General features: G+C 42.3%; 1 protein-coding gene across 2 annotated transcripts in view; it reads left to right on the top strand.

Moving 5' to 3' along the window:
- Positions 1-619: 619 nt before the first annotated feature.
- Positions 620-23,701, top strand: part of GNG3 (G protein subunit gamma 3) — a 136,783-nt gene continuing 113,701 nt past the window's right edge. The window contains exon 1 of one of the 2 annotated variants that reach the window (XM_069965438.1): positions 620-638. The gene's annotated coding sequence lies outside the window, so the exon portion shown is untranslated. Of the gene's footprint in view, positions 639-11,799; positions 11,850-23,701 lie in introns of those variants that run through there. The other variant, XM_069965436.1, reaches the window with a different exon arrangement.

Below are 23,701 nucleotides of genomic sequence, written 5' to 3'. Positions count from 1 at the left end.
TCATTAGTAACTGCACTGTAATCACTTCTATAGTGTGCAGAGCCTGTGTACCATTGGGGTCTCAATGGGTCAGTGTATTGTTTGCGGTAGTGTACTGACACAGCCCTGCGGTCACTACAATACACTAACCCAAACTTTTAAACTAGGACCCAACTACAAGAGCTGCAGGCACTACAACTCCCAGCATATCCTGAGGGCTGTAGACTGTCAGTAAATGCTGGGAGTTGTAGTGCCTGCAGCTCTTGTAGTTGGGTCCTAGGTGCATTATACACTGGAGGCTTTGTGGGAGATCAGAATACAGAGATCTGTGGGGGCTCAGTGTGTGGAAGTGACCCCAGAACATCACTAATAGGGGATAGAACAAAAACATCTCCCCCTATCCCTATTAGTGCTGTTCTGGGGTCACGTCCCTGCACTGAGCCCCCACAGATCTATGCTGCCTCTGCGTGCAAAGTGCCTAGGGCAGCATGAACTCTAAATACAGGCCTGGTCCTAGCTATGATTCCAATATTATGTAATAATGTCACTTTGGTTTGTAAATTGAGTACTTACATCTTTCTCTTTTTCTTTCAGAGTGATTAGTATCTGAGCAAGAGGAAACCACCAAGAGCCACTGCCATGAAAACTGCAGAGTCCAGGTTAGATGCAAAGAAAGATGGGGTTTGGAGACGGGCTACGACTTATTTTTGGGTCTGGGTGTAGATACCGAGAGTCACCTGCTCCACGGTGTGGGGCAGTAAAGACACTCAGAGTCCAATTCACTCGTCCCCAGTGTGTATACACAGGGGATAGGGTGGTAGACCAGAAGACCCAGAGTCTGCAAGGATGGAGTTCCTGGTAGCACCTTGTCACTTTCATACCCTAATTTACCATTTCGTGCATTAACGGCCAGTGGAGATGTAAATACATAGACCATGTAGTGCTGATTACAACTTAGCGCATGAACTTTGCAAAGCTCGTGTTTACAACAGCGGTGATTGGATGACCATGGACGAGCCCCTGAGAAAACACACCCTTGTTTCCACCCTTGGAGGCGTGAGCAGGGAACGATGCATGCACCTGCGCATTAGAGATGTTTACAAACACAAGAACAGGGGATGGAATGGCAGTGGTGAATGGTGGCAAACTCCGCCCAGTAAATATTTATTTTTATGTATTTGGCACTTTACACTCAAGAAGGACTTAATGGACTTTTTGCATAAACTGCACAGAAACATTGTATATTACTACACTTTGTCCCAAGAGGACCTTACTATGTATAAACCTGTTTGCACTGTTAATCACATTAATTAACTCTTCATTTATATATTAAAGAACTCTTCATTTATATATAGTCTACCAATACCCCCAGGTCCTTTTCGGAAGTAGTTTTACCCAGTGTTTTATTATTTAGCACATAACTGTATTTATTATTTCTATGGCCCAAGTGCATAACCTTACATTTATCCACATTAAACTTCATTTGCCATTTCACCGCCCAAGCCTCTAGCTTCTCCAAATCCCTCTGTAATATGATATTATCCTTCTCTGTACTGATTACTTTACCCAGTTTAGTACTCACTGACACTATGCTTGAGAAAGGTCTTGTGATGAGACGGAAACGTTGCATGTGAATTTTGCTTATTTAAAATAAACATTTGAAGTTGTTTCACTGAAGGACGTGCTGCAGAACTCTTCATTTATATATAGTGGAGAGACGTGGATTCTGTCTCTGACTGCGGGCACCCCACATCATCCAGTATACGGAGTGCACTCCATTGTGGAATTTTATAGATAGATAGCTAGATAGATAGATAGATATATAGATAGATAGATAGGAGACAGATAATAGATAGATAGGAGATAGATAGATAGATAGATAGATAGATAGATAGATAGATAGATAGATAGATAATAGATAGATAGAGATAGATAGATAGTTTGCAGCACTCCACTTAAATTTTAAACAAGTTTCTTTATTCCAACAAAAAAGTGAAGTTAATAGTTCAGCACAGCATACTGTACATCACAATGTGATGTTTCGGCGAATCAATTGCCATTTTCAAGCGTGGAGTGCTGCAAACTATCCTTTGCTTATCTATCTCCTATCTATCTATCTATCTATCTATCTATCTATCTATATGTCTGTCTGTCTGTCTCTCTATCTATCTATCTATTTATCTCTAAATTGCCCAGGCGCCCTATGCAGTCTGTGTCCGCCCCTAGATAGATAGATAGATAGATAGATAGATAGATAGATAGATAGAAAGGAGATAGTAACATAGTTAATAAGGTTGAAAGAAGGCAAGAGTCCATCAGGTTCAACCTAGGGAAACCCTACTGTGTTGATCCAGGGAAGGCAAAAACCCCCACGAGGCAGACGACAACCACCCCACCACAGGGAGAAAACTCCCCTCGACTCCAATGGCAACCAGAACAATCCCTGGATCAACGTATCACCGGAAATCTAATGCACATAACTTGTAATATTTATTGAATCGGCCATGACAACATCATGTGGCAGAGAGTTCCACAGTCTTACCGCTCGTACAGTAAAGAACCCGCGTAGATGCTGATGATAAAATCTTCTTTCCTCTTGACGTAGAGGATGCCCCCTTGTCATGGTTACAGACCTAGGAGTAAAAAGACCACTAAAAAGATCTCTGTACTGTCCATTCATATATTTGTACATTGTGATCAGATCTAAGACGTCTTTTTTCTAGCGTAAATAACCCCAAGCTTGATAACCTATCCTGGTACTCTAACCCACCCATTCCCTTAATGACCTTTGTTGCCCTCCTCTGCACCCACTCCAGTTCAGCTGTGTCCTTCTTATATACTGGTGCCCAAAACTGTACACAGTATTCCATGTGTGGTCTGACCAGTGATTTATAAAGAGGCAAAACTATGTTCTCATCTTTAGCATCTATACCTCTTTTGATGCATCCCATTATTTTATTAGCCTTGGCAGCTGCTGCCTGGCACTGATCACTAAAGTTGAGTTTACTGTCCACCAATACCCCCAGGTCCTTTTCGGAAGTAGTTTTACCCAGTGTTTTATTATTTAGCACATAACTGTATTTATTATTTCTATGGCCCAAGTGCATAACCTTACATTTATCCACATTAAACTTCATTTGCCATTTCACCGCCCAAGCCTCTAGCTTCTCCAAATCCCTCTGTAATATGATATTATCCTTCTCTGTACTGATTACTTTACCCAGTTTAGTATCATCTGCAAAAATGGAGATTCTGCTCTGTAGCCCCTCAACAAGATCATTAATAAAAATATTAAAAAGAAGTGGACCCAACACTGACCCCTGTGGTACCCCACTAGTAACAAAAATAGGAAATAGATAATAGATAGATAGATAGATAGATAGATAGATAGATAGGAGAGAGATAGATAGATGATAGATAGATAGATAGATAGATAGATAGATAGATAGATAGATAGGAGATAGATAGATAGAAAGGAGATAGATACTGTAGATAGATAGATAGATAGATAGATAGATAGATAGACAGACAGACAGACAGATAGATAGATAGATAGATAGATATGAGATAGATAGATAGATAGGAGATAGCTAGATAGATTAAAGATAGATAAATAGATAGGTAGGTAGATAGATAGGAGATAGATAGGAGATAGATAGATATATAGGCAATGTATAGTCTATCTATCTATCTTTCTTTCTATCTATCTGTATGTCTGTCTGTCTCTCTATCTATCTTCTATCTATCTATCTATCTATCTATCTATCTATCTATCTATCTATCTCATATCTATCTATAGAATAGATTTAGTGCACACAAGGTAGAGGAGAAGAAAACGGCACTATGGCTGTGATTTCAGAAGTTTTAGGGAGAGTGGATATATGGATGCATTCAACAGTAGGACATCGGTGGTGCTCTATATATGAATATAGTGGTAATCGGTCTAGTCCAGAAGAGGGTAAAGAAATATGGCACTCACCGGCTGTTGTCTTCATAAATCTTTAATTCATCCGAAAATAAGGAGACAGACAGGTAACAAACAGTGAGAGGACGCCATCAGCGCTAACAGCGACAGCTGTTTCCTGCCCTTCGGCACTTCGTCTTGGCTGCGTGATGACGTTATGCAAACAGTACGTACTGATATAGCCCGTCCTACATGCCTCAGTGACGTAAGTAGTTGTGATTAAAACAGTTACAATTTAAAAACATCTACAAAAAGGAATGAAGTTCATTTCTATCATTTAGACCTATCGGTCCCGTCGCTCCAAAATGAGCAATTAAGTAAGCTTCTCGTCTAAGCAGTATTTTATGCCTGTCCCCGCCTCCCTCTGGTGGATAGACTCGCTCTAACCCTGCGAATTTCAATACTTTTCTATCACCTCCATGGACTGTTTTAACATGGTCTATAAGTCTAGCTGCACCTTTACCGGTGGAGATAGAATACCAATGTTCACGTATCCTCTGCTGGAGTTTCCGCTTTGTTTTTCCTATATAAAAACGCTGGCAAGGACATATAATAGTATATACTACGTATGAACTCTGGCATGTAATTAATTGTTTAACCTTCCAGTTTTTTCCACCCAGAGATAGTGTTTTTACTCCTAGGTTGGAATTACACATACAACACTGAAAACATTTTTTATTTCCAACAGGTACGCTCTTTTCTAGCCAAGTTTTACCTGTATGATTATGTATACTGCTATTCACACTATCCGCTATAGTACGATTTTTTCTGTATGTAAGGAGTGGTCTTAGATTTGCAATTTCTTTCAAGGTAGGATCGCTCTCTAGAATGTACCAGTTTTTTTGAATTGTGTTTCTAATGGTATCATTCAGAGGCGTATTCCTAAATGAAAAGCAAAACCTTTTTTCTTTTTTATTTTTAGCAAATTTTTTTGGAGGTGCATTGACTAAAGAAGTTCTATTAATTTTATCTGCTTTTCTTACAGCTGTTTCAAGAACTCTTTCAGGATACCCTCGGAGACGCAGTCTATCCAGAAGATCTCCGGCTTGTTTCTGGTAGGTGTTTTCATCACTATTTATGCGTTTAAGTCTTAGTAGTTGACCATATGGGATGGCATTTTTTACAGATTGCGGGTGCGAACTATTATAATGGAGTAGGACGTTTCTGGATGTTGGCTTTCTATAGCCTTCTGTACAGATTTTTCCGTCTATAATTTTTACGCTAACATCAAGAAAATCTAATTGTTGTCCTCCGAAATGTCCAGTGAATAACATATTCATATTATTCACACTATTTAAATAGTTAATAAATGAAGTAAATTCATAACTTGAACCCTCCCATACAATACAGATGTCATCCATAAACCGTGCAAAATATTTTATATTGTGTATAAATGGGTTTTCAGCTGAAAAAATAAATCTTTTTTCAAAAATGGCTAAAAATAAATTTGCATAAGAACATGCAACCGGAGTACCCATTGCGGTACCGGTGCGTTGTTTATACCATATACCGTCATATCTGAAATTGTTATTTGATAAGATGAACCACAGCGAGTCACTTATAAATTTTCTGAATTTTTCTGTTTTATCAGAACTTCGGAGGAATTCGTCGATCGCCTGTACACCCGCATCATGTGGGATGCGGGTGTACAGGCTCTCGACGTCAAGCGATACCAGTTTGTATTGTTCCTGCCAATTTATATATTGTAGTGATTGTAAAAATTCATTAGTGTCCTTTAAATAAGACGGAATATGTGGTAATAATGGGCGTATTAACCAGTCTACATATTTGGAGAGTGCCTCTGTCACTGAACCGATCCCGGCCACAATAGGTCGGCCTGGGGGATCGGTTAGTGACTTGTGCACTTTGGGGAGGTAATACCATTTTGGTTTTTTGGGGGATAATGGTAGTAATTTGTTTGCCGTATGCTCAGAAAGGAGACCCTCTTCCACAGACACTCGTAACAGGCTTCTTAATTTATCCATAGTTTTAAGTGTGGGATCCGAAGCAAGTCTGGTGTAAACTTCGGGAGTATTTAATTGTCTAAGGGCTTCTTTATTATATTGGGTGCTAGACAGCACAACTGTACTGCCCCCCTTGTCTGCCCTTTTTACAATTAAATCCGGGCGATTTTTTAGCCAAGCTAATGCTCTTTTTTCTTTATCGGTGAGGTTATTTTTAGCTTTAGGATATATGAGGGCTTTAATCTCGTTCATAACTGTTGTGGTAAAGATATCTATTGCTCCCCCGGGTTCTACTGGTGGACTAAAGGTAGAGCGGTTACCTCCACTAAAGTGGGACTCTTCTGTTTCTACCACCTTAGGGGGACTGTCTCCTCTAGACTCTATCTCTAACTCCTCCAGATCTCTAAAGCATTCTTTTTCTTGTTCTGTAGTGGTCTCTATGGCGCTAAACCCCAAGGGGCCAATACAAGTAGGTATCTCTCCTTCTTTTTTACTTTTTCCCTCCTTATTAGTGCAACCTGTAGAAAAAAACTTATGCAAGTTAACTTTACGCATAGCCTTATACAAGTCTATCTCAAATGAGGCCAGATCAAAGTCCTCTGCAATGCCAAAATTTAATCCCTTTGATAACACATTTATACAGTCGCTGTCCAAGGGTATTCCAGATAGATTCATAACGTTGGTAGATGTTATTGGCGTCTCCACGTCACAAATTTTCTTTTCTTGCTTTTCTTCCCCGTTTGGTCTTTTCTTTCGTCGTCCTCTTCTGGTGTGTCTTCTAAAGGGATATCTTTACTAGTACTGGCTGATGTGTTAGTTATTTTTGTGAGTTCTTTCTTTTTATGTTGTTGTTGTTCTATGTCTAGGTCATTGGAGCTGGAGTCAGACTCACTTGTTCCCATGTCTGAATATGGTGATGTGGACTTCTTTTTATTATTTTTTGTTGGGAAGCGTTTTTTGTTGGTTTTTTGAGACCAAGAAAAAATCTGCTGAGTTTCATAGTCATTCTTGTCTCGCAAATATTTTTCACGTTTTTTCTCTTTAGTTTCTTTTTGGAGGGCGGCTAGACGCTTCTCCAATTTTTTCAGGAATGCCTTCAGCTGCTCTCCAGTCATCCTTGACTTAAGTTCTGTTTTAATCTTTGCGAGTTCAAGAGTAATACTTTCATGCTCTTTTTTATTTCTCTCTATTACGATTTTTAATAGGCGGGTAGAATGATCTAAAAACGCTTGATCCCATTCGGCTTGGAACTCTTTATCATTTTGAAAAATCGCAGGCGCTTTGTAGTTCCTCAGACCTCTTGGAACTCTATCGTTTTCTGCGTAAGATTGCAGCGATTTGATTGTCCAAAAAAGCCGCATCTCGCGTTCAGCCAGGGATATTACTTTGTATTCAAGCGTTTTAGTACTTAGAATCTGAACTTCATCCTTTTCGTTGCATAACGCAAAAAAAGCGCTGGCGTCCTCTCTGCCTGTCTGAATAATCGCATCTAAATCCATAGTTTCAATCCCATTAACAATGTCCATTGTTTTATCTGATTCACTCTCCATGTGCTCTGTATTCTGAGACATGTTAGGATTCATTTCATTCACACAAGGTAGAGGAGAAGAAAACGGCACTATGGCTGTGATTTCAGAAGTTTTAGGGAGAGTGGATATATGGATGCATTCAACAGTAGGACATCGGTGGTGCTCTATATATGAATATAGTGGTAATCGGTCTAGTCCAGAAGAGGGTAAAGAAATATGGCACTCACCGGCTGTTGTCTTCATAAATCTTTAATTCATCCGAAAATAAGGAGACAGACAGGTAACAAACAGTGAGAGGACGCCATCAGCGCTAACAGCGACAGCTGTTTCCTGCCCTTCGGCACTTCGTCTTGGCTGCGTGATGACGTTATGCAAACAGTACGTACTGATATAGCCCGTCCTACATGCCTCAGTGACGTAAGTAGTTGTGATTAAAACAGTTACAATTTAAAAACATCTACAAAAAGGAATGAAGTTCATTTCTATCATTTAGACCTATCGGTCCCGTCGCTCCAAAATGAGCAATTAAGTAAGCTTCTCGTCTAAGCAGTATTTTATGCCTGTCCCCGCCTCCCTCGCAGCCAAGACGAAGTGCCGAAGGGCAGGAAACAGCTGTCGCTGTTAGCGCTGATGGCGTCCTCTCACTGTTTGTTACCTGTCTGTCTCCTTATTTTCGGATGAATTAAAGATTTATGAAGACAACAGCCGGTGAGTGCCATATTTCTTTACCCTCTTCTGGACTAGACCGATTACCACTATATTCATATATAGAGCACCACCGATGTCCTACTGTTGAATGCATCCATATATCCACTCTCCCTAAAACTTCTGAAATCACAGCCATAGTGCCGTTTTCTTCTCCTCTACCTTGTGTGCATGAAATGAATCCTAACATGTCTCAGAATACAGAGCACATGGAGAGTGAATCAGATAAAACAATGGACATTGTTAATGGGATTGAAACTATGGATTTAGATGCGATTATTCAGACAGGCAGAGAGGACGCCAGCGCTTTTTTTGCGTTATGCAACGAAAAGGATGAAGTTCAGATTCTAAGTACTAAAACGCTTGAATACAAAGTAATATCCCTGGCTGAACGCGAGATGCGGCTTTTTTGGACAATCAAATCGCTGCAATCTTACGCAGAAAACGATAGAGTTCCAAGAGGTCTGAGGAACTACAAAGCGCCTGCGATTTTTCAAAATGATAAAGAGTTCCAAGCCGAATGGGATCAAGCGTTTTTAGATCATTCTACCCGCCTATTAAAAATCGTAATAGAGAGAAATAAAAAAGAGCATGAAAGTATTACTCTTGAACTCGCAAAGATTAAAACAGAACTTAAGTCAAGGATGACTGGAGAGCAGCTGAAGGCATTCCTGAAAAAATTGGAGAAGCGTCTAGCCGCCCTCCAAAAAGAAACTAAAGAGAAAAAACGTGAAAAATATTTGCGAGACAAGAATGACTATGAAACTCAGCAGATTTTTTCTTGGTCTCAAAAAACCAACAAAAAACGCTTCCCAACAAAAAATAATAAAAAGAAGTCCACATCACCATATTCAGACATGGGAACAAGTGAGTCTGACTCCAGCTCCAATGACCTAGACATAGAACAACAACAACATAAAAAGAAAGAACTCACAAAAATAACTAACACATCAGCCAGTACTAGTAAAGATATCCCTTTAGAAGACACACCAGAAGAGGACGACGAAAGAAAAGACCAAACGGGGAAGAAAAGCAAGAAAAGAAAATTTGTGACGTGGAGACGCCAATAACATCTACCAACGTTATGAATCTATCTGGAATACCCTTGGACAGCGACTGTATAAATGTGTTATCAAAGGGATTAAATTTTGGCATTGCAGAGGACTTTGATCTGGCCTCATTTGAGATAGACTTGTATAAGGCTATGCGTAAAGTTAACTTGCATAAGTTTTTTTCTACAGGTTGCACTAATAAGGAGGGAAAAAGTAAAAAAGAAGGAGAGATACCTACTTGTATTGGCCCCTTGGGGTTTAGCGCCATAGAGACCACTACAGAACAAGAAAAAGAATGCTTTAGAGATCTGGAGGAGTTAGAGATAGAGTCTAGAGGAGACAGTCCCCCTAAGGTGGTAGAAACAGAAGAGTCCCACTTTAGTGGAGGTAACCGCTCTACCTTTAGTCCACCAGTAGAACCCGGGGGAGCAATAGATATCTTTACCACAACAGTTATGAACGAGATTAAAGCCCTCATATATCCTAAAGCTAAAAATAACCTCACCGATAAAGAAAAAAGAGCATTAGCTTGGCTAAAAAATCGCCCGGATTTAATTGTAAAAAGGGCAGACAAGGGGGGCAGTACAGTTGTGCTGTCTAGCACCCAATATAATAAAGAAGCCCTTAGACAATTAAATACTCCCGAAGTTTACACCAGACTTGCTTCGGATCCCACACTTAAAACTATGGATAAATTAAGAAGCCTGTTACGAGTGTCTGTGGAAGAGGGTCTCCTTTCTGAGCATACGGCAAACAAATTACTACCATTATCCCCCAAAAAACCAAAATGGTATTACCTCCCCAAAGTGCACAAGTCACTAACCGATCCCCCAGGCCGACCTATTGTGGCCGGGATCGGTTCAGTGACAGAGGCACTCTCCAAATATGTAGACTGGTTAATACGCCCATTATTACCACATATTCCGTCTTATTTAAAGGACACTAATGAATTTTTACAATCACTACAATATATAAATTGGCAGGAACAATACAAACTGGTATCGCTTGACGTCGAGAGCCTGTACACCCGCATCCCACATGATGCGGGTGTACAGGCGATCGACGAATTCCTCCGAAGTTCTGATAAAACAGAAAAATTCAGAAAATTTATAAGTGACTCGCTGTGGTTCATCTTATCAAATAACAATTTCAGATATGACGGTATATGGTATAAACAACGCACCGGTACCGCAATGGGTACTCCGGTTGCATGTTCTTATGCAAATTTATTTTTAGCCATTTTTGAAAAAAGATTTATTTTTTCAGCTGAAAACCCATTTATACACAATATAAAATATTTTGCACGGTTTATGGATGACATCTGTATTGTATGGGAGGGTTCAAGTTATGAATTTACTTCATTTATTAACTATTTAAATAGTGTGAATAATATGAATATGTTATTCACTGGACATTTCGGAGGACAACAATTAGATTTTCTTGATGTTAGCGTAAAAATTATAGACGGAAAAATCTGTACAGAAGGCTATAGAAAGCCAACATCCAGAAACGTCCTACTCCATTATAATAGTTCGCACCCGCAATCTGTAAAAAATGCCATCCCATATGGTCAACTACTAAGACTTAAACGCATAAATAGTGATGAAAACACCTACCAGAAACAAGCCGGAGATCTTCTGGATAGACTGCGTCTCCGAGGGTATCCTGAAAGAGTTCTTGAAACAGCTGTAAGAAAAGCAGATAAAATTAATAGAACTTCTTTAGTCAATGCACCTCCAAAAAAATTTGCTAAAAATAAAAAAGAAAAAAGGTTTTGCTTTTCATTTAGGAATACGCCTCTGAATGATACCATTAGAAACACAATTCAAAAAAACTGGTACATTCTAGAGAGCGATCCTACCTTGAAAGAAATTGCAAATCTAAGACCACTCCTTACATACAGAAAAAATCGTACTATAGCGGATAGTGTGAATAGCAGTATACATAATCATACAGGTAAAACTTGGCTAGAAAAGAGCGTACCTGTTGGAAATAAAAAATGTTTTCAGTGTTGTATGTGTAATTCCAACCTAGGAGTAAAAACACTATCTCTGGGTGGAAAAAACTGGAAGGTTAAACAATTAATTACATGCCAGAGTTCATACGTAGTATATACTATTATATGTCCTTGCCAGCGTTTTTATATAGGAAAAACAAAGCGGAAACTCCAGCAGAGGATACGTGAACATTGGTATTCTATCTCCACCGGTAAAGGTGCAGCTAGACTTATAGACCATGTTAAAACAGTCCATGGAGGTGATAGAAAAGTATTGAAATTCGCAGGGTTAGAGCGAGTCTATCCACCAGAGGGAGGCGGGGACAGGCATAAAATACTGCTTAGACGAGAAGCTTACTTAATTGCTCATTTTGGAGCGACGGGACCGATAGGTCTAAATGATAGAAATGAACTTCATTCCTTTTTGTAGATGTTTTTAAATTGTAACTGTTTTAATCACAACTACTTACGTCACTGAGGCATGTAGGACGGGCTATATCAGTACGTACTGTTTGCATAACGTCATCACGCAGCCAAGACGAAGTGCCGAAGGGCAGGAAACAGCTGTCGCTGTTAGCGCTGATGGCGTCCTCTCACTGTTTGTTACCTGTCTGTCTCCTTATTTTCGGATGAATTAAAGATTTATGAAGACAACAGCCGGTGAGTGCCATATTTCTTTACCCTCTTCTGGACTAGACAGAATAGATTTAGTGTTCTTGCTGATATAGATAGAGATGCTGTTGCTGTTGGAGACATGGCTGCTCAGGTGATTCCCAATGGGGATGTTGTTTTGGATGGGCCACTGAGGGCAGAAGTAAAGGTTAGTAAGAAGAGAAGGCATCTTGTAGTTGGTGACTCGATTGTTAGAGGTGTTGTGGTAGGACAGGAGGAGGATGTGATTAGAGAGGTGAGATGTCTCCCCGGTGCTACTGTCAGGAGGGATAGGAGACGGATTGTGAACATTGTGAAGGCTGCTAGTATAGATAGCAAGGTTGAACTCAACAGACAAAATAGGACAGAAACAGAACTTTGCAAAGGTTTTTCCTTATTATTGAAACTTCATAGTACATAACAGTACAACTTTAGGAAATAAATAAATTCACCACAGTGCTGTAGACGCGAGGCTGGTCTTCACGCCGCGGCTGCGGCGCTCTTCATATCCTCAAGTCCATAGAGGCTCTCACCCTCCAGATGGCCGGAAGTGATGACTCACGCGACGTTTCGGGATTAACCCTTTCTCAGGCGTATGTGATCATGTGCACCCACCACCATTTTATACTATTCGGTAGTCATAGCGACGTCTCACTACAAAAACATAACCATACGGTAAGGCACAATACATCTTTTACAAGTAACCATTCTAACATACAGCCTTATAAGTTACAACAATGTATACTATTATTCTGTTATAAAGGTTACAAATCACTTCTGTATATGATGGAAAATAACATTACTACACTTACAAAAATACGGCAAAGTTGCATATTTCGTTAAGACCTTTGGGGTTAAGAGAATCAAGGCAATGAATCCAATATGTCTCCTTTTGGAGCAATCTGCGTTTTGTCTCACTTTCACTATTTGCAAATACCTGATCTAGTACTTGCCATCTCAAGTCATATACTTTGTGCCCATTTTCTTTAAAATGTCTCGCTACGGAGGTCTCCCCAAATGTTTTTCCTCTCTCCTCCTCTTTTTCTTTCACAGTTTTTTGGGCATATAGACGGATCGCCGAGCGATGCTCGTTGAGCCTTACTCTGACTTCCCTGGCTGTTTGACCGACATAAACCAGTCCACATGGACATTTCAGCATATATACAACATTGGTGCTTCTGCATGTATACATTCCCCTAATCGGTATCTTTTTGCCACTCAGGGGGTGTATCACTGAATCGCCCTTGACAATGGTGTTGCAGTTCTGACAGGAGAGACAGGGAAACGTACCTTTACGACAAGATCTTAGTTTCATTTGTTTCGTTTTACCTGTTCCCATGTCAGATCTCACAACCTCATTGCCAATGGTTTTGCCTTTTTTATATGCAAACATGGGGCTTTCCCTAAAGAGGCTACCAAACTTGGTGTCACGTGTTAGCATTGGCCAATATCTCAGTATGCATCTCTTAATCATATTAGAGTGTTTTTCATACTTAGATATAAACATAATTTTATTCTCTTTCTCATCTCTCACCTTCGGTTTCAGTAGTTCCTGTCTAGGGATCTTACTCACATCCTCCGCTGTTTTTACTACTTCTTGTCTCCTATACCCTCTAGCACAAAATTTCTCTATCATGATCTCACTTTGTTCCTTATATACATTGTCTTCTTTGCAAATCCGCCGGGCTCGCATCAACTGGCCCTTTGGAATGCCTTTAAACGTGGACGGCGCATGGTGTGAGGATCGCAACAACAAGTTGTTGCGATCACTCGGTTTTGTATATAATCTGGTGTCTATCTGTCCATCTTTTAGTGTCAATTCCACGTCAAGGTACTGTGTCGTTTCTTTGTGTGATTCTGTGGTGAACTCTATTAACTCGTGTGCCTGGTTTAAATAGGAGACAAACTGGTCAAGTTCGGATTCCGTGCCCCTCCATAGAAGGAGCACGTCGTCCACAAATCTTAACCAAGTATGTATCAGCGGGCTAAACTCATGGCCACCCAGATGTTGATCTTCGAAGGCTGCCATGAAGATGTTGGCTATACTTGGAGCCACAGGGGACCCCATCGAGACTCCCTGTAGCTGCAAGTATAGCACATCCTCAAACCTGAAATAATTTTTAGATAAGACCAGATCTAAAAAGGTCATAAGAAAACCTATAGTACGTTTATCCAATTTTTCATCCTCACATAGTTTATCCCTGACAATCGTCATTGCTTCCTGACTAGGTATGTTCGTGTACAAACTCTTGATGTCGAGAGTACACAAAAGTGATACATCCCGAACATCAGGAGATTCCAACCTATTTAATAGATCTGTGGTGTCTTTAAGACAGTTAGGTAACTTCTTCACTATGGGTTGAAGATACTGATCAACGAAAGAAGAGGGATTGTAGAATAAAGAATCCATACCAGAAACGATCGGGCGGCCCGGGGGCCGTTCCAATCGCTTATGGATCTTTGGTAGTAAGTAGAGCACTGGCACCCTGGGATTCTCGTTGATCAGTATCGACTTACAATCTCCGCTGATGATTCCCAGGTCATGGGCTTCATTCACCAGCTCTATTAGCTCCTTCTTGTATTGTTCGGTTGGGTCATTTTTTAACACCTTATAGACCTTGTCTTCTGATAGTTGGAGATGGGCTTCATGCAGATAATCGGACTTATCCAACACGACCGTGGCACCGCCTTTATCGGCTTTTTTGATAATTATATTTTTATCTTTCTTTAAGTTCTGTAAGGCTACTCTCTCTGCCGCGGTCATGTTGGATCGCCCGACATCTACACGATCCCAATTCTCCATGACTTCCTCCGTTACCACTTTTTGAAAGTTTTCAAACATCGTGCTCTCAACGACAGGATCAAAATTAGATTTGGTACGACATTTTTTAGGAAGTTTATCTACAGTATATTTCTTCTTTTTATCCACTCCCATTAAATACATTTTTAATCTCATCGACCGGCACATTTATAGATAGCAAGGTTGATCTGGTGGTTCATCTTGGAACCAATGACTTGTTTCAAGGAGATGTGGATTTGGTTAAAAAGGAATTTCAAACTTTTAGTCTGGAGCTCGGCAAGATAACGGATTCTGTGACATTTTCAGAGGTTTTGCCGGTCTGTAATCAGAACAGCAAGGCATGTCGTATCTCAGAGTTTAATGCATGGTTAAGGCAGTGGTGTAAGGCAGAAGGTTTTGGGTTTGTTAGTCATAGCTTTTGCAAGTGGTGCAAAAAGGAGATGTTCAAGAGGGATTGTTTGCACCCATCACACATAGGTACACAGGTACTTGGTAATGAATTCAGATTGTTTTTGGACAGACATTTAAACTAGATGAAGGGGACAGAAGTATAATAGAGGAGGAGGATTTCTGTCCCTGACCAGTAAAGACAAATAAGTGTAACAAAACACAACAATCACTGAACTCAGGGAGAACAGTGAAAAATTCCAATGGAGTACTCATTTACGAGTCTCCATTGATTGTCCCATACAAAATCTGAATATGCAAAAAAGGGGTTCGTGGAGCCTCAGTTACGAGTCTCAAAACACGGGAATAGCCAGATATCCCTCTCTCCAGAGAAGGAAGCCCATTGCCAAGGGGGGCCTCCTAGTGGGGAGAGCACCAAACCACCCTGATACGTAGTCCCTCAGGTCCTCACTCTGTTGCGAGCTTTGGGACCTAAATAGGGAAACACCAGCGTGGCCCCTGTGAGTCAAAGTCTAACTCTGTGGCGAGTATAACGACATAAGACAAGGGTTACCAAGGCTAGGCATCCATCCACAGACTGCAGTTTCGGGGTATTTGCCCCTCATCAGTGTGGAGCAGGATTCTGGCTACTGGGGCAATGATAAATAGACCAACAAAACACAACAATCACTGAACTCAGGGAGAACAGTGAAAAATTCCAATGGAGTACTCATTTACGAGTCTCCATTGATTTTCTTATACAAAATCTGAATATGCAAAAAAAGGGGTCCGTGGAGCCTCAGTTACGAGTCTCAAAACACGGGAATAGCCAGATATCCCTCTCTCAAGAGAAGGAAGCCCATTGCCAAGGGGTGCCTCCTAGTGGGGAGAGCACCAAACCACCCTGATACGTAGTCCCTCAGGTCCTCACTCTGTTGCGAGCTTTGGGACCTAAATAGGGAAACACCAGGGTGGCCCCTGTGAGTCAAAGTCTAACTCTGTGGCGAATATAACGATATAAGACAAGGGTTACCAAGGCTAGGCATCCATCCACAGACTGCAGTTTCGGGGTATTTGCCCCTCGTCAGTGTGGAGCAGGATTCTGGCTACTGGGGCAATGATAAATTTAAACTAGATGAAGGGGACAGAAGTATAATAGAGGAGGAGGATTTCTGTCCCTGACCAGTAAAGACAAATAAGTGTATCCAGATTGGTGAAAGCGCAGTGGTTGGTGCTGTAGACACAGTGGTTGATGCTGTTGATGCAGTTGGTACTGTAGATGCAATGGTTGGCGCGATTATTGGTGCTGTAGATGCAATGGTTGGTGCGGTTATTGTTGGTAAGGAAGATGCTGTTGGTGCGGTAGATGAAGTTGGGAATAAAGGTATTATGAAGCTTAGTAATCTTCGGGCAATGTGTGCAAATGCTCGCAGCTTAGGAAACAAGATCTGTGAGCTGACGGCCGTTATGTCTAGAGATGATTTGGACCTTGTTGCTGTAACAGAGACCTGGTTCAAAGAGTCTAATGATTGGGACATAGTTATACCGGGATATATTTTGTACAGGAAAGACAGAGCAGAGAGAAGGGGAGGCGGGGTAGCCATTTATGTCAGGGATAGTCTTAAATCGACAGTCATCCAAAATACATATAAAGAGCTGAAAACTCTCTGGGTTTGTATGCAGTCCAAAGAGGGATCTGTTATTAGGATAGGTGTTATCTATAGGCCTCTGGGGCAAAGTGGGGACTATGATAACATGCTGATGGATGAAATTACTAAAATATCAATAAAGGGGGACATTGTAGTTATGGGTGACTTCAACATGTTGGATGTGGATTGGAATATCCCTTCTGCACTTACATGTAAAAGCAAGAATGTAATGGAGAACCTTACAGGAACATCTCTAAAACAGCTAGTGAAGTCACCAACCAGAGGAGAGAACATTCTAGATTTAGTATTTACTAATGGGGATCGGGTGTCTGAAGTTAGAGTGGAAGAAAATTTAGGTTCCAGTGACCACCAATGTTTATGGTTTGACATACAAACTGACTGCGTCCAATTTCATACTACAACAAGAGTATTGGATTTTAGGAAGACAGATTTTAATAAAGCGGGGGAGTATTTAGATAAAGAATTAAGAGGGTGGGATAAAACATCGGGAGTGAGCACTCAGTGGGCAGAATTAAAAAATGCCATATTAAAGGCAACTAGACTACATGCACGAGAAGTTAGCAAAAGTAAAAGGAAGAAGAATCCATTATGGTTTATTAGAGAGGTTAAGGCCATTGTAAAAGGAAAAAAGGCAGCGTATAGGAAGTATAAGGAGACTGGGAATGATGCTGACAGAGAGACGTATAAAATTATACAGAAGGAGGCAAAGCAGATTATAAATGCTGCTAAAGCCTCAAAAGAAGAAGAAATGGCAAAATCTGTTAAGGAGGGTAATAAAACCTTCTTCAGATATATAAGTGACAGGAAGAAGAAGAAGAATGGCTGCAGTATTACTAAAATAAGTAATGAGGAGAATACATTTATTGATGGAGATAAGGCGGTCGCTGACTATTTGAAAAGTTACTTCTGCTCAGTGTTTTCAGAAGGCGGCCTTCACAATCACAGGATGGTTGGACACAGCATTGCCTCCAGCTATATGGGTTCAGCTCCAGTATTTTCAGAGGCCGAAGTTGCAGAGGAACTTGCCCGTTTAAAGCTGAATAAGGCGATGGGTCCAGATGGGATCCATCCCAGGATTCTTAAAGAACTCAGATCTGTGATTGCTGCCCCCCTGACAGATCTGTATAACCAATCCCTGCTAACAGGAGATGTCCCCGATGACAATGTTATACCAATCCACAAGAAGGGGAATAGAGAAGAGCCCAGTAACTACAGGCCAGTGAGCCTGACATCTGTAGTAGTGAAAATGATGGAAACTCTTCTAAAAAAGAAGATAATGGATCACCTAAGAATCAACAATTTGATGAATCCAAACCAGCATGGCTTTACTGAGGGCCGATCATGTCAGACTAATCTCATTGATTTCTTTGATTATGCCACGAAAGTGCTGGCCACAAGGGTCTGTTCTGGGTCCTATTCTTTTTAATATGTTTATAAGTGACATAGGAGAAGGGTTGGTAGGTAATGTTTGTCTGTTTGCTGATGACACAAAAGTGTGCAATAGGGTTGATATTCCTGAAGGCGTCAGTAATATGGAAATCGATTTAGCTTTGCTAGATAAGTGGTCCAAACAGTGGAAATTGAAGTTCAACATTTCCAAATGTAAAATAATGCACTTGGAGAGGAGGAATCCTCTATCCGAGTATCACATCGGCAGTACTGTGTTGGAAAAGACTTCAGAAGAGGAGGATTTAGGGGTAGTGATATCAGACAGCCTTAAAATGAGTCACCAGTGCAACCAGGCAGTGGGGAAAGCAAATCGTATGCTGGGGTGTATAGCTAGAGGTATAACCAGTAGGAAGAGAGAGATTGTGATCCCGCTGTATAGAGCTCTGGTGAGGCCACATCTGGAATACTGTGTCCAGTTCTGGAGACCACATCTAAAAAAGGACATTGATAAAATTGAACGGGTCTAAAGAAGGGCTACAAAAATGGTGGAGGGTGTAAGGCATAAACCATATCAGGAAAGACTTAAAGATTTGAATCTGTATAGTCTGGAGGAAAGAAGGGAAAGGGGGGACATGATTGAAACCTTTAAGTATGTTAAAGGACTAAATAAGGTTCAGGAGGGAAGTGTTTTTAGTAAAAAACTGAGCTCAAGAACAAGAGGACACAGTGAGAGGTTAGTTGGGGGAAAGATCAGAAGCAATGTGAGAAAACATTATTTTACTGAAAGAGTAGTAGATACCTGGAGCAAACTTCCAGCAGAGGTGGTTGGTAAATCTACAATAACAGAATTTAAACACGCCTGGGATAGACATATATCTACCCTAAGATAATAAGAAAGAAAATACTAAAAGGGCAGACTAGATGGACCCAGTGGTCTTTTTCTGCCGACAATCTTCTATGTTTCTATCTCTAAATTGCCCAGGCGCCCTATGCAGTCTGTGTCCGCCCCTGGATAGATAGATAGATAGGAGATAGATAGACAGACGGATAGATAGATAGATAGATAGATAGAACGATAAATATATAGATAGATAGATAGATAGGAGATAGATAATAGATAGATATAGAGAGATAATAGATATAGCTAGATAGAGATAGATAGGAGATAGATAGATAGATAGATAGATAGATAGATAGATAGAAGAGAGATAGATAGATGATAGCTGATAGATAGATAGGCAGAAGGATAGATAGATAGATAGATAGATATGAGATAAATAGCTAGAAAGATAGGAGATAGATGGATGATAGATAGATAGATAGATAGATATGCAGTGTCTCAGAACAGGCTGTCTGTTTCTCATATTAAGTCTACCTCTGTTGCTATAGCCATGCCTGTCCTGGAAACTATATGCACTGCAACTGTTTGCTGTATAGTCCCTATAACTCTTAGGTTCATGTATATTTCTGTGTATATTTCTGTACAGTGGTATGCAAAAGGCTGCTGATCACGTGACCATGCCCCGTTACCATGGTACCTCCAATGGCCGTGGAGGTTTGGCCAGGGGTTACCATGTGACTTCCTCTTGCAAGTCAGTCTATTCCCTGCCACAGAGGGGATAGGTTGTCTGTGTGTGTTCTCCTTTCCACCATCAGGGAAGGAGGCTGTCTGTGTCCTTCTTCACCTTCAGAAGAGAGGTCTGTGCGTGTTGCTGTTCCAGTCATCGGCTATCCGCTTGTCTCAAGTGCCAGGAGTGTTCTCTCATCTGGGTGTCATTTCTCATCAACTTCCTCATCAACTCAAGCTGTTCTACCGCAAGTATTCATTCTCAATCTATTCCACCCAGCATCCCTACTCTCTCATCACCACTGCTCCTATCATCCAGCACGTTCTATCAATAGCCTATTGCAGCACCACTTCTACTCTACCCTGTACAAGTCTGCTATATTCCCGGTTGCATCCGGATGAGACTGTTGCTAAGTTACCACAGTTACAATAAAATTGTAACCACCGTTGTCACTGAACCCTGGCATTGGTGTCTTATCTGGTGCCCCGACTAAGTGCAACAAGGAATCGCATGCCCATTGTCTCCGAATGGTCAGTACACCGGTCTGCAGCTGTGCCACCCTTGTGCCTATACCGTGGCAACACTCCGCCCCACAGCTATCCTGGTTCCTGCCATTCCACAACACCTATACTGCGGAGTGGCCCCTAGGGGCCAGGGCATCGCATTTGGCGTCATGAATAGGATACACCATGCGGTGTTTATCATTCTACTGTCTGCCAGCTAGTCATCCTCCTCAGAGAGACTTTGCCCGATTATTATGGGTGTGATCAAAGTGCTTCGGGCCTTAGGAGGTACACAAGATGCCGCCGTCTTCTTCAGCTTCTATCTGCGCCATACCCCGGACAGGAGGGGGTTAATTGCAATGCTGCCCAAGCGCGGGAATTGCCCGGCGCCATAGACTGTACAGTGGATCCTCCTGATTGGCTGCCTGTGCCAGGTGACGTCACTGTTGCCGGGCAGATTACTGGGCCGGAACTTCAGCCTCTGCGCTCCGCCTCCTCCCAGGTCCTCAAGACCACGCCAGTGCGCAGCAAAATGGCGTCCTGCGAGTGCATACCTTCTACTGCTGTACTCGTGCTACCGGAACCTCTCGTCGCTCTGCCAGTGTTCGACCTGGCTCCGCTGCCCTCGATAGCGACAGTAGCTGGGGATCCATCCAGTCCGAAGACGGGGACTCAAGTCGGGCCTCCACGCTGAGTCCCCCTGGCACAGGTGAGGAGACCTCTTCTAGCCTCAGCAGCCCTTCGAGCCCCGATCACTCCGACTCCTCCAAGTACATCTTCTCCACCGGACCGTCCCTCTCCTCTGAGGACGACCAGATCCTGGACGAGTGCTCTGTCCTTAAAGGCCCTATCTTCCCGGGCCTATGGCGGCCTCCTGGGCGCGACTCCCCGCCGCTGCCGTAATGGGTATTCGGGCAGGAGCTCAAGGTGATGCAAATCGTGGATGACATCCAGCGGGCCCTCGCCCTCCTGCCGCCTGCCACTAAAAATGCTCCCACCATGGCTACTATGGCACCTGCAGCCTCTACTTCTGCCTGGAAAACCACCACAGCTCCCAGTGCCAGTGAGGTACCCCCTGTCAAAACCGGCCTAGCGCCGGAACAGCCACCTGCAGTGCCCTATCCAGATTACGTCCCACTCTGGGGTCATCCATATACCCCCTACCTGGAGTCTAATGCCGCGTCCGAGCGGCTCTTCATCCGCAAATTGGAAAGACCCAGGCCAGGTGCAGCTCCTCTGGAGAGGAGAAGGGGGACTGTCACAAAATTTGACAAGCAGCGGGGCTATGGTCTGGTGATGGACTCATACACCGGACTGCTGGTGCTGGTCAACAGGCGAGCAGTGATGCGGGATTACCAGCCAGCCTACCTCAACAACCTTACTCCGGGAGAGGTCATTGAGTACACCCTGATAGGGTTCCCAAAAGGTCCATGGGCTGCAGCCATTACCCGGCCTAAGAAGGCTGTACAGAGGCCCTTTTTGCCAACTCCCTCGGAAGATTGGGACGAGGACTGGCAAGACTTCAAGCCCCTAGGCTCTCTAAAAGCCACCTCCACTGCTCCCACTGCTGTGGCTAAAGCCGCCTGCTCGACCACTTTAGTGACATACCACGTGGCTCCCATCATTTCCCCCATCACCACAGTGGCCCCCAGTGTTGTGGTCACTACTGCATCAGGCAATGCTCCTGCTCCATTATCTCCCCGTTACTACTATCCGTGGGAGAAGAAGAAGAAGTCTACTGGGGGTCCTCCTGCCTCCTCCTACTAGGCTCCATTCGGGAGCTAGGCCAAGGTGGCCATCCTGACTATTCCAAGGTTCCTCTTTGTTCATGTGTTGTATTTCACTGTGTTTACCATATTGCCTTAAGTTAAAAAAAAGGTTTTTATCTGTAACGTTTAAGGTTCACACCTGGTCCTCCTGACCAAGCTCCCTGCACTATCCAGCTATGTGCTGATGGACACTCAGGTTATTGTATTGTTCTCTAGTGCCTGTCCCAGAGCCTTTTACATGGATGATGGTTTCAATTGCCTAAAAGAGACTCTACCTAACAGAGACACTTATCCAGTTCTTCCTAAAGCATTTTTCATGATTGCGTGATTGTCAGAGGTTTATTATTGTATCTCAGTATTGCACTTATTCTAGTGATACACCTATTTCTATGTTGCACTTCAAGTAGTATCAAGGTTATTTGTGTATTTCCTCCTCTGAGTAAGCAGAAGGTCACTGAGATCTCAGAAAGAAACAGTACATTTTCTCTTGTATTAGTGTCAGATAGTTTTTGTTGTCTTTTGTGTTTCCCTTCCTTGTGTCTCCAGTGTTTGTTCACCCCTGTCTTGTCCCAACATAGTAGTTGTTACACATAGTCATACTCAACATTTACATTTGTCCATACACATTGCACCCTGGATACCTTTTCGTGTGTTCGGCCTATGGAGTGCTTGTGTGGTATGATTGAGTGGTGTGTATGAGGGTACCCAGATGTATGTTTGCTTTTATTATTTTCTTCTTTCTCTTTCAGGTGTCCAGGACACTTCACACAAACACCCAAGGTAATACACAGGTCTTCACAGTTTTCTCTTCTCCAGTAGGGTAACACATTTCACTGAAAACCTACTGTCTAACTGGCTGGAATATCGAGGGTCACCCACCAGCAGTTAAGTTGTCCTGGCTTACATGTCAGATGGTTCACGCACTAACTACCTATAACCAGAGTACGTTAGGCACCCCTAGGTGAAGTCCTGCCACTAAGGTTTTTCTTCTTCTTCACTCTCTCTGTTGGCACCTGTGCCTTGAGCGTGGGAAACACACACTTCAACACTCACAGTCACCATTCATTCCTGTTGTCTAATTGTCCAGTCCATTTATGTTTCGATAATCGAGATGCTACCCCTTAAGATTTGCCGAGGTCGGCTCAATTTTACTAGGGACGTATGCAGTGTCCCAGAACAGGCTGTCTGTTTCTCATATTAAGTCTACCTCTGTTGCTATAGCCATGCCTGTCCTGGAAACTATATGCACTGCAATTGTTTGCTGTATAGTCCCTATAACTCTTAGGTTCATGTATATTTCTGTGTATATTTCTGTACAGTGGTATGCAAAAGGCTGCTGATCACGTGACCATGCCCCGTTACCATGGTACCTCCAATGGCCGTGGAGCTTTGGCCAGGGGTTACCATGTGACTTTCTCTTGCAAGTCAGTCTATTCCCTGCCACAGAGGGGATAGGTTGTCTGTGTGTGTTCTCCTTTCCACCATCAGGGAAGGAGGCTGTCTGTGTCCTTCTTCACCTTCAGAAGAGAGGTCTGTGCGTGTTGCTGTTCCAGTCATCGGCTATCCGCTTGTGCCAGGAGTGTTCTCTCATCTGGGTGTCGTTTCTCATCAACTTCCTCATCAACTCAAGCTGTTCTACCGCAAGTATTCATTCTCAATCTATTCCACCCAGCATCCCCACTCTCTCATCACCACTACTCCTATCATCTGGCACGTTCTATCAATAGCCTATTGCAGCACCACTTCTACTCCGCCCTGTACAAGTCTAATAGTTA

The sequence above is a fragment of the Dendropsophus ebraccatus genome, chromosome 4 (genome assembly GCF_027789765.1).
Source record: "Dendropsophus ebraccatus isolate aDenEbr1 chromosome 4, aDenEbr1.pat, whole genome shotgun sequence".
Taxonomy (NCBI): Eukaryota; Metazoa; Chordata; class Amphibia; order Anura; family Hylidae; genus Dendropsophus; species Dendropsophus ebraccatus.
This window is presented reverse-complemented; position numbering and strand designations above follow the sequence as displayed.